The 10,855-nt window shown below is 48.7% G+C and overlaps 1 long non-coding RNA gene across 1 annotated transcript; it reads left to right on the forward strand.

The window, feature by feature from the left end:
- Positions 1-4,878: 4,878 nt before the first annotated feature.
- On the forward strand, positions 4,879-10,646 carry LOC123925764. Its single transcript, XR_006815073.1, has 3 exons — positions 4,879-5,304; positions 10,142-10,212; positions 10,601-10,646. It is a non-coding gene; the product is annotated as an uncharacterized LOC123925764 (long non-coding RNA).
- Positions 10,647-10,855: the final 209 nt, after the last annotated feature.

The following is a 10,855-nucleotide window of genomic DNA, read 5'->3' on the forward strand; positions in this document are numbered from 1 at the left end:
AGTGGCCCGAAGCCCCACGGCTACTCCGTGATTGAGACCAAGGAAGTGCCGAGAGCAAAGACCCTCTCTCCGGAAAAGTACGCATGAACACAAAACCTTGCCTGTATCTCCCAGCCGAAGGAGCCCCTGCGGCTCCGTGCGCGGCGCCTCCGAATGCTGGCCTCTGTTGGGCACGTGGAGGGATGAGATGACAGATCGGTTGCCCTCCGGTGGCCCACAGAGGGCTCTGGAGCAGGCGGCCGCGGTTCAGGGCCCAGCTCCGCCCCCTCCTGGCGGCGTGGTTACCGAGGTCCCCTCCCGTGACCCGGAGAGGCTGGGTCCTTGCAAACCTGAGCACAGCGGGCCGTGGAGCCAACGTTCCGTACGTGTTCGCTGCTGTGGTGACACGACTGTCACCGAGCGAACCCCTCAGGGAAGTGCAGCAGCAGCGATATTTTTTAAGAGGGCTGAACAACCCCTTGATGAATGTTTGATTCCGTCTGTTCAGGCTTGTGCCGGGACTCTGACGGCAGTCATGAAACCGCTTGCTTTTGAGGAAACCTGGCTTCGGGCCGTAAGTTCTCACTCAGGACACGCGTGATTCAATAGGCAGCAGTTTCTTTTGCAGAAAGTTGGACGAAGGTTAAAAATAACACAGGCGTCGCGTCTCCAGTGAGTTTGGGGACCGTCTGCCCCCTGGGGGTGGGGGGAAGGGGCCCCGCGTCCGGCTCGCAGCGCTGCCTCGCGGCCTCCAGGGGGCGCCCGCCCCCACACACGGATCCATCCCTCGTTCACGTCCTGGCTTCGGATCTTCAAGGACCGCCGGTCCCCGTGGGCCACACCACTAATCTCACGCGATTTAGCTGGATACCTATTTGGATCTGACCCTAAGCGCGCCGCCAGCCTCGCCTGCTGGCCTTTAGGACACCCTCCTGTGTCCCAGTCGTCCCGTGTTCCTCTGCCTGCCTCGCCTACTCTTCAGCTCTTCCGTCTGCCAATACTGAAGCCAAGTATGGACTCTGGGGCTCGCCCCCTGCAAGCACTTGTCTCCCCATCCTGCCCTCCCACCCCCAGCGAAACTGCAGCGCCCAGCACGGTGCCCAGCAAAACTGTGTGGGGGGAGGAACAATCCAGAACAGGCCCTTTGGGAGTGGGGGCGTGGCAGTTTCCTCCTGGCTGGTTATTCGCATACATTCAGGGGAGAATCCATGCCCTGGCGCTGCTGAATCCGATGTCACTAATTTGGAGTGCACCGTCGTTCGTTACAAGATCTGCCATCTTTTCATTACTGAAAGGAGAGGAGACACGTCACATCCCACCCCCATCTTTTTCCTCCGTCCAACAATGTTTCTCAAGCTTTGGGAAGGGGTAGAAAGCAACATCCAGAATACAGTTTCTCAATTATCGTCTCACTTTGACGATTGCCTTTGCAGAACTAATTAAGGCTACAACGGTTTGGCTTTTCTGGGCTGAAGGATTCGGAAGCCCCGCGGGGGTTTTGAAAGGAACAAAATAACATTCTAATCTAGGACATTCTATGCTGTTCCTCCCACATAATCAAGCCCCTGGAGTCCTGAGGGAGACTTGCACAAGTACAACCCCAAGAAAGGACCCGGTGATACAGTAGCCTGTGGCCTCGGGCGGAGGTGGGATGGCAGGCCCAACCTGGAACTCTGGGCCCGAGACTCCTTTCACTTCCGTGCGGAGGGGAATGTGCCTGAACACTCTGCCACATCCTGTCTCATTAGACTTTCTTATCCTCCTAGCAGCCCTGGCTTTGCAGTCCACTGACCTGCATTCCCACACCGACATCTCTACTTACTCCCAAAGCCAGTCCTTCTCTCCAGGCCTTGATGTTCTCATCCATAAAATGGGCTCCATGGCCGTACCAGCCTCCTGAGATAAGCAGGTGCCGCTCTCACACAATACTGGGCATTAGCACGTGTTTCACAAAAGTGTTTCACACCAAAGGGGTGTATGATTATTGTGATTATCACTATTGCTCCCATTCATCACATAACGGAACCAAGACTCCAGTCAAAGAATTTGCCTGAGAAACCCATGTGGACAGGGCCAAGGCTGAGCCCCATCTCCTGGAGGCTTCTGTCCAGGGCTCTCAGCTTTCCCAGTGAGCTGAGATGTTCCCTGCCGTGGTGACAACCACAGGGTTCCTCCTCTCATGGACGGGAGGAAGATGTAATTAATGCTTTCAAGACATTCCAGATGCTTAGATGAAAGAAAGCTCAGGCATGTCATTACGCAGCATTTTTGTCTTATCGCTGCCTTTGAAATTTGTTTTGGTGGAAGAACATAATGGTTTCCCTACGTCTGGTCTGTGTGGCCCCGGGTCCGTGGGCTCGCCATGGCTCTTGGGTTTCCGCCTTTTCGGATCCTGCTTCCAGCTAACAGATGGGGGTCCAGCCACGAAAGCCCACCGTCCACATCAGTTCTGAGCAATGAGGGCGGGCCAACGGGAAACCCTCCCACCCCCACCAAAATCACCTTCTTTGTACAAAAGGCTTGGTGCTTCTGCGTTCCTCTTTTGCTTTGCTCTTGAATAATGCAGACTGGGGTGACACCACTTCACACACAGGTGTGGGCTCTGTTTTTAGAAGGACTGGTGCGACTTAGGACAGCTAAGGGGAGAAGGGGAGTGAGGAGAGGGAAGTGGAGGAAAAACGTCTCCTCCCTCACAATTACGAGGAAGGCTGAATCATTAAAGACGTGAATCAGATTTATTCTTGTGGCTTTTAAAATAAACACCATGGGGCTAGCATGACCTGACAGCCTGTCCTTACCCACAGAGGCCTGTGGTCTCAATTTAAAAAAGAAGAGACAGCACGTTCCAGTCTAAAAGATTGTGTCATCCTAAAAGGGTGTGCCCGGCACTCTTGCTCTTTCGTGGCAAGAAAGAGACCTGTGACCCTGGGCTCCTGTCTCCGTGCCATCATGGGCCTGATTGGGTCAATTTGGCGACTGGAAAGGAGCAGGCCATGGGATGCAGGCAGAAGAGGCACAGGCCACAAATGACAGGACAAAGGTGAGCATCTGGGAAGCATCCCGTGGCCACCTGCGCTCCCTGACCTCCCAGGCACTGCTGAAGCCCCAGAGTATGGGGAAGCAGAAGGGAAGTTCTACCCTTTCAGACGAGGGTGAGCCTTTCTGTCCCCAGACACCTGCCTTCACGTCTGAGCTCATGAGTCAGGGGTAGAAACTCACAAAGTGTAATGGAGGCCTTCCAGAAAAGACACTTTCTCAAATATCGCCCCCACTGCCTTTTACCAAGTTTAAAAATCTGTCTCATTGAATGAGTGGTTCCATTTATTTGGCCCTCAAAGGACTCTTTGGTGTTTAAGAGGCTCCTTTAAAATGCGATCTCACACTGAAGTAATATTCAAGTTTTCCCTCTCAGCAAGCTGGAGGAACTGTCTTTCCCGGGTGGGAGCTGGTGGACCGGGCCGCCCTGCTTGGGCAGAGGGGCCACCAGGCGATCTAGTGGTAAACGTGTGTTAGAAAGTAGAAATTCTGTTTTCCATGCTGTCATGAGTTGTACGCGTCCCCTCCCCAAAGGTATGTTCAAGCTTTAACTGCCTCGGAGTCTGTCCTCATTGGGAAATAGGGTTGTTAACAGATGTGGTTTGTTCAGATGAAGGCATATTGGAGTAGCGTGGGCCTTCTATCCAATATAATTGTGTTTTTATAAAACAAAGATGTGAAGCGATGAGGGGAGAAAGCCACGTGAAGACCCTCATGTGAAGACAGAGGCAGAGACGGGAGCCAGGCTTTCACTAGCCGAGGAGCGCCCGGGGCTACCAGACGCGGGGAGAGGTGGAGGTAAGGAAGGATCCTTCCCTCAAGCCTTTGGAAGGAGCATGGCCTTCACCTGGAAGGAGCAGGCCTACACCTCGATGTCGTCGTACTTCTAGCCTCCACAGCCACGAGAGGATACGTTTCTGTTGTTTAATTCCACCCAGCCTGTGGTCCTGTGACCGGAGGAAGGCTGGCTCCTGTCGGATTCGGCAGCAGAAGGTGGTGGGACACGGTGCATGAGGACCCCTTCAGCTCCCACAGCGTTTTAAGGATTGTTCTGAGGTGAAGAGGGCAGTCCGTTTATTTGGTTGATGGTCTCTGAGTAGATTCCCTGCCCGGCTCAGAGGTGGGGGCGGGGTGGGGGGTGGCAGGACACTGCTCTAAGGGAGGGGGCGCCCTTGTCTTTCAAAGGGAAGGTGAGCCTGGCCTCAAAAGACCGGCAAGCAAAGGCACTCGGAGAAATTAATCCATTTATAAAACTAATTTTTTAGCAGTGCGCACAGTTTCAGAGGTCAAACTGAACTAACATATATATATTTTTCACGATTCTATTTATTTGAAAGAATGAGAAAGTGCATGCACAGAGGCAGAGGGAGAAGTAGACTCCCCACCAAGCAGGGAGCCCAGATGTGGGACTCGATCCTGGGACCCTGAGATCATGACCCGAGCCACCCAGGCATCCCTGGACTAACATATTTAGAACAAAGTATGATTCCCTGTTCCAGCTCTCCGCAGGCCACACGGTCCTCTCCCTGGAGGCCGCTGCGGTCAGCTTCTGCTTCCCCAGCTTTACTCATCCCCATGTTTCTAAAAAACAAGTGTACAGTGTTGTCTTTTCCAGGATCAGAGCAGATGCAGTCCGCTGACTTCCTCCCACAGTAGATGAGGATCTAGTACTCTGACTCCCTCATCGCTCTGTTTCCTGTCCCTCCTCCTCTCCGTGTAGATTACAGTTTTCAGATCAATAGTCCCTGTTTACACGGTCTGCCTAGGACAAATATTATTCACTGGGTGGCCCTGTAGTGCACTCCGATTGCATTTCCTTTCTTAATTCTTGTTTTATCTGTAGTTAATAAGTGCCTTGCTTTTTAATTTACTGCATTTTTCATGCTTAACTGTCGGTTCACCCTATAACTTCCAAAAGTCTCAACATTTTTCTACAAGGCCAGCAAACATCAGGCAATTTAGTTGTTTCTTTCTTTCTTTCTTTCTTTCTTTCTTTTTAGTCTTTTGCTGTTGGAACCAATCCCTGGTGAAGATCTGCTTCCTCCTATCCGGGCTGGTCTTTGGTCTCTAGACTGCTGCACAGCTGCCTTTCTGGGGCTGGCTTCTCTTTGCTGTCATCCCTGAATTTATTTTTGCCTTTCTCTTTGGGTTGGATTTTCTATTTCCTTCATGTCTTTCTCTTTTTAGTTTAATAGCTTGTTGGAATGGACTACATGTTCCAGGAGCCTCATCCAGTCAAGAAGATGGCCCAGCAGTCGAGAGCATGGGCATGCTCATCACACCTGCCCTGTGAGTAAGCCTGCTCCAATCTGGACAACACACCTGCCCGATCACCTGGTCCATGGCTGTCACTCTGGGATTTCCCTTCACTATATTTCTAGTGATATCTTCTCTGGGTTGAAATGAATCCTCTTTATCCCATGTTCCTCTCTTTCTTGCTTCACTTCCAGTGGCCTCCTGAGGGGGGGGGGGGTGCCCGGGAGGTAGAGTTTTCGAATGCAAAGATGGCTTCATTATGTCTGTCCCTACATTTCCTTGATGGTTAACTGACTCTAGAATTCTAAGTTGGAAATGATGTTTCAGTTTGGAATTTCTTCCATAATTCGGGGGACATTTCTCCACTGGCCTCTCATTGCCAGTGTTGCTACTAAGAAGTGCAAAACCATTTGAATTCTTTTATATGTGATTTAGTTTCTCTGTCTGGAAACTTGTAGGATCTTGTCTTTGTTCTGAAATTTCACAATGATACCCCTTCACATGGATTTATTTTTAATCCATTATTTTTAGTCCAACAAGAACTCATGTTCTTCAGTTCTGGGGAATTTTCTTAAAATATTTTTGATGATCTAGTCCCCTTAGCTCCTCTGTTCTCTTTTGAAATTCCTCTTGGTCAGATTTTGGATCTTTCATACTTACCCTCTAATTACTTATGTCACTTCTCTTAATTTCTATTTCTTTCTTCCTTTTGCTCCATTTTCCAGGAAATGTCTTCCCACGTAGCTACTGGTTCTTCTACTGAGTAGATTATTTCTGCCATCCCATTTTAATTTTCAAGAGCCTTTTTTGGTTGCTATTATTCAGGGGTTTTTGACACATAATTCTTGCTTCATCAATGTCCTCTCCCCTGTTCTCCAGGAGTACTAATGATAGCTTTAAAAAAGAAGTTTTCTTCTAATTTGCATCTGTTCCACTTCCTCTAGATTCTAGAGGGTGGGGTGGGGCAGAGGGAGAGGAGAGAGAGAATCTTAAGCAGGCCCCACACCCAGCGCAAAGCCCGACATAGGGCCCAATCTCCCAACCCTGAGATCATGACCTGAGCCAAATCAAGAGTCAGATGGACTGAGCCACCCCAGACGCCCCTAGATTCGCTCTCATTGTTTATTTGTCGGGTCTCTTTATTCCACACCAGAGAACGTTCTCAATGTCTGACAAGCCTTGGCTGTCTACTCTTGACCAAGATTGGGCTCTAAAAAATCGACTGAATGTCCTGACCATGTGCAGGCCTCGGCAGACTGGAGCTTGTCCTGGTCTAAAGGGTTGTGTACTGGGCCCCTCCAACTCAGTCTCTTTCTTCTCGGACTGGCCAGATTCCCCCAGGAAGAGCCTACATGTCCAACCTTTACCCGCGCCCCAGAAGCCTGTTTTCTGGGCAGCACACAGGCCTCTGCTTCCCTCTTTGCAGAAGAGCTTTCAGTCTGGTGCCAGGTTGGGGAAAGGGCAGCCACGGGGAGTGTGGAGTAGGGAAGAAATCTAATGACTCCTTGACAGCTCTCCACCTCTACCCCGCCCCCCTGGCTTCTTGTTTGAGCCCCTCCTTTACCCCCTGTTCTGAAGGTGCTCAATGTGGCCCATCTCTGCATCCTTTGAAGGTTCTGTGAAGGAGTCAGGTGTGATGCTCAGGCTCCCCGTGGACAGCTTAACATTCAGCTTCGTGGGCTCTGCTGATTCACCTCCTGCTCACCCCCTGCTTTCCAGCTTCACAACTTCGTAGCGCGTGTCTCCTGTTCTTCCTATCATCATGAGTTTACGTTCTATTTTGTTTTGAAGTTTCTTTACTGGGGAGAAATGTTAGAGGAATATTCTATTCAATCAAGCACCTGGACCCAGAGGGTCTCAAAGCTACTTATCCAAACCCAATGACAGCTGACATTTAGGATTTATTGTGATGCAGGCAGTCATCTAAGTACTCCCATGTACTAACTCATTGAATTTTCATACCAGCTCTAAGAGATAAGTACTATCATTATCAAATGGGGAAACTGAGGCACCGAGCTGTTATGTAAGGCCTCCCAGTCAGTAAGTGGTGAAGCTGGGATTCAAGCCCCTATATTTGGTGCCAAATCTGTACATGGTCTTGCTTGAAAATGTTACTATATTTACTCTAAGACTTAGTTACCGAAAGACAGCCGGATCTGCTCTGACTAGTTAAATTATATCTTTGTTCATTCTGCCTATTACGTATCAGGCACTGTGGACCATTCTCGTGTTATTTCCACCACATTCTTATGTGGTAGGTATTTAGGGGCATGCTATCCATATGAGAACAGCAGGGCAGAGAGATGTTAGGCAATCTGCTGAGATCTCTTGTGGTAACTGGAAGAGACAAGATTCAAATTCAAGATCATGCGGCTTCAAAGCCAAAGAGGGCTTTGGGGCACGCTCAGAATTTTGGAAAGTATTTGTCAATACCAGAGACCTGAGCATATGCCGTCACTCCCTTTCCACACATCCGGATATTTAACAAAATACTTATGATTCATTACTTTGGTTTTCTTCTTCAATTACGTGCATGTTGGACCTCTTCTGCCTGCATCTCCGATCTCAATTTTCTCTAAAATCCTTGTTAACATTTTAAATGTTAGGAGGTTCCAAGATGGGATTAAACGTACTTGTGTGAGGGACAGCGAAGGAGCTGGGCAGGGTCTGGAAGGCCATCAGACCATGACGCAGGTGGGATGCTAAGTGATGGGGAGAGGAGGAGAAGGTGGGATAGAAGTGTCCTAGACGGCCATTGAGTCAAAGGAAAGGTTTGGCAGAGACACTGAAGAGTCCCCAGTCTCCCAGAAGCAGGTGTGCCTCAGTGTCTCCGCTACAGTCCGTCAGCTGCTGACAAATGTCTTACAGATTTGAAGCACAAAAGTGGGTCCATCTCAGTTATAGTCCCCATGATTGGAGACCTGCTGGGTGCCTTTTCCCCGAAGCCATACCTCATTTGCTTTGCATTTCGGAAAACAGTTTATTTCAGCCTCACGCTTTTTACAAGATTTTATTTATTTATGAGAGAGAGAGAGCGAACAAGGTGGAGGGAGAGGAAGGGAGAATTGAAGCAGACTCCACACTGAGCCCAGAGCCTCCCTTCCAGGCCCCTGAGATCATGACCTGAGCGGAAACCCAGAGTTGGTCACTGAACAGACTGAGCCATCCAGGTGCCCATCAGCTTCACATTTGATTAGAATTCTAGATTCAAAGTAATTTTTCCTTAGAACTTTGAAGGAATTGGATCCATTGTCTTCTAAGATTCAGTGGTTGATAAGAAGACTGATGACAATCTGATTTCTGATTTTTTTTAAAGACTTACTTGTTTGAGAGAGAAAGAGTATGAGCAGGGGGAGGGGCAGAGGGACAATCCTCAAGCAGATTCCCTGCTAAGTACGGAGCCCCACACAGGGCTTGATCTTAGGACCCCAAGATCATGACCTGAGCTGAAATCGAGTCAGCTGCTCAACTAACTGAGACACCTAGGAGCCCTTGATTTCTGATTGTTAAAGAATGTCTCTTTGCCTCCCCCTCTCTCTCCATCCTTCCCTCTCCCTCCCCACTCCCTACCCCCAATGCCTACTCCCTCTCTCGGCTTTAGGACATACCCTCTCTTCAGAATGTAGAAATTTGTTGAAGATGTGTGTGGCAATCAATATTATTTGAACTTTTAAAATCTGAAAATTATGTTTCTTTTGAGCCTTGGGGAAGTAAATATATTATTTTTTTGATCCACTTTCTCTCTTTTTCCCCTGGAAGGTCTATGGGTCAGGTAATTGACTTCTGGATTGACGCTTTCAGGCCTTTTATCTTTTCTCTCAGGTTTCCGGCTCTTGGCATTATGTTCTGGGAAATTGCTTGGACTTCACCTTCCAACTGTTCTATTAACTTTTTTCTAAATAATTTTCTAATAGTTTCTTTTTAATAGCACCCTGTTCTTCTTTTTATCCATATCCACACAACATCTCAAAAACTCTGAGGACATTAATTAGAGGGTTGCTTTTATGTTTTCTTCTCTGTGTTAACCTGTTTCTTCTGGAGTGATTTTGTTTGGCTATCTTTGTTGTTCCATACTCAGGTGTCTGTCTTCTAGCTGGTGATTGTCAGTTCTCCCTTAATAATGGGAAACAGTGTTGCTTTTCTTGTAGAGGCGCTGTGGGCTTCCTTGCTTACGTGGGGGTGTGGCTGTTTTTCTGCCTGGGTCTCTGCTAGGAGTGGGTATGCTGGCTGGACACTTGGCAGGGTTGGCAGGGCTCAGCTGTGAGCGTGCTGTTCTTTTGGATTAGCATGTAGATCACCAGACCTAAGCTGGGGGTTCCCAGATGCCCTCATGGAGGGCTTTACTCACCAGCACTGGGACCCCCTGGAGTCCTAGTTGGTCCCTGGAAGTAAGTTCAGTATATTTAGAGAAGAGGTCTATAGTTTAGGGCCTGAAGGAAAATGCTAGGCTTCCTAAAATTGACCTCTTGGAAAAAGGGCTAAAAGTGTTGCTGCCTTGTGATCTCAGCTCTCTGATGATTTCTAGAAAAACAGTGATTGTGCAATAGGTTAGGATGGGTGACAACTGTCCCCCTTCCTGCATCCTAAGCAGAAGTGGCTTTTCCACAGATTGCTCTTGAAATTCATGACTGCATTTCCTTTACTGCAGCTGGGCAGGTCCTACTCTGGTCTCCCCACCCCGGATGTAATCATTCTGTCCTTCTCTAGAAGACTGTTTCAAACTTTTTTCCCTCTTCCTCCTGAAAACTCACTCTCAGCTGATGAATTTGCTTCCCATTTCACTGGTAAATTCAAAAGAAACCTTCTGCGAACTCCTACTGTGACATCTCACCTACCAGGCTCTTCACTCTGCCTTCTCTCCTGTTAACAGGGTGAGCGGCTCACCATGCCAGCAGAGAACCACACCCTCACCTGTGGGTCAGGTCCCATCATCTGCTGCAGGTATCACCCCTGCACGGCCCCCTCCCTCCCTTCTCATCAATTTCCCCTCTGCCCCACAGCCCTTTTAAACTTTTCCAGGTATACTCTATATCAGGGTCTGCATTTGTGTGTTTTACTTTCTCAAAATGGTTATGTGGGACTTCATTGCCATTATAAAAATGGAGGCGGGCCTAATAACGTTCCTTGAACTTTCCGAAGTTTCTCCATTCCTCCTCGGTGAGACTCCTGGAAGTTGGCATGCAAATCGCCGGAAATATTCCTTGTTGCCAGCAGAGGGCACTCTCACTGTGCCCGCACTCTTTCCGGGAAGTGTACGCTACAGTCCCAGGGAGCTTTGGTTTGGGAAACGTTTGCCCAGGGTTTCTGATTATCACTGTTCCCCCAACAGGCACCTGATTGACTGGCATTTCCTGGCATGAACCCATCTTAGCATATTTCTTGGTCGGCTGAGGGAGGTTTCAGTAAATTCATTACTTCACACCATCAGGTAAGTTCCAGTTTTCTTAGTTTGGAAACCAAACGAAGCCAAGTGATGAAAATAAACATAATCTCGAGTAACTCTACATGGATATTGCTGTTATACTAATAGGGTGTTAATTAGTAAAGAGTGCTTAACCTTTTTGCTGCCAACCTAAACAAGCGG

The sequence above is a fragment of the Meles meles genome, chromosome 15 (assembly GCF_922984935.1).
Source record: "Meles meles chromosome 15, mMelMel3.1 paternal haplotype, whole genome shotgun sequence".
NCBI classification, from domain to species: domain Eukaryota; kingdom Metazoa; phylum Chordata; class Mammalia; order Carnivora; family Mustelidae; genus Meles; species Meles meles.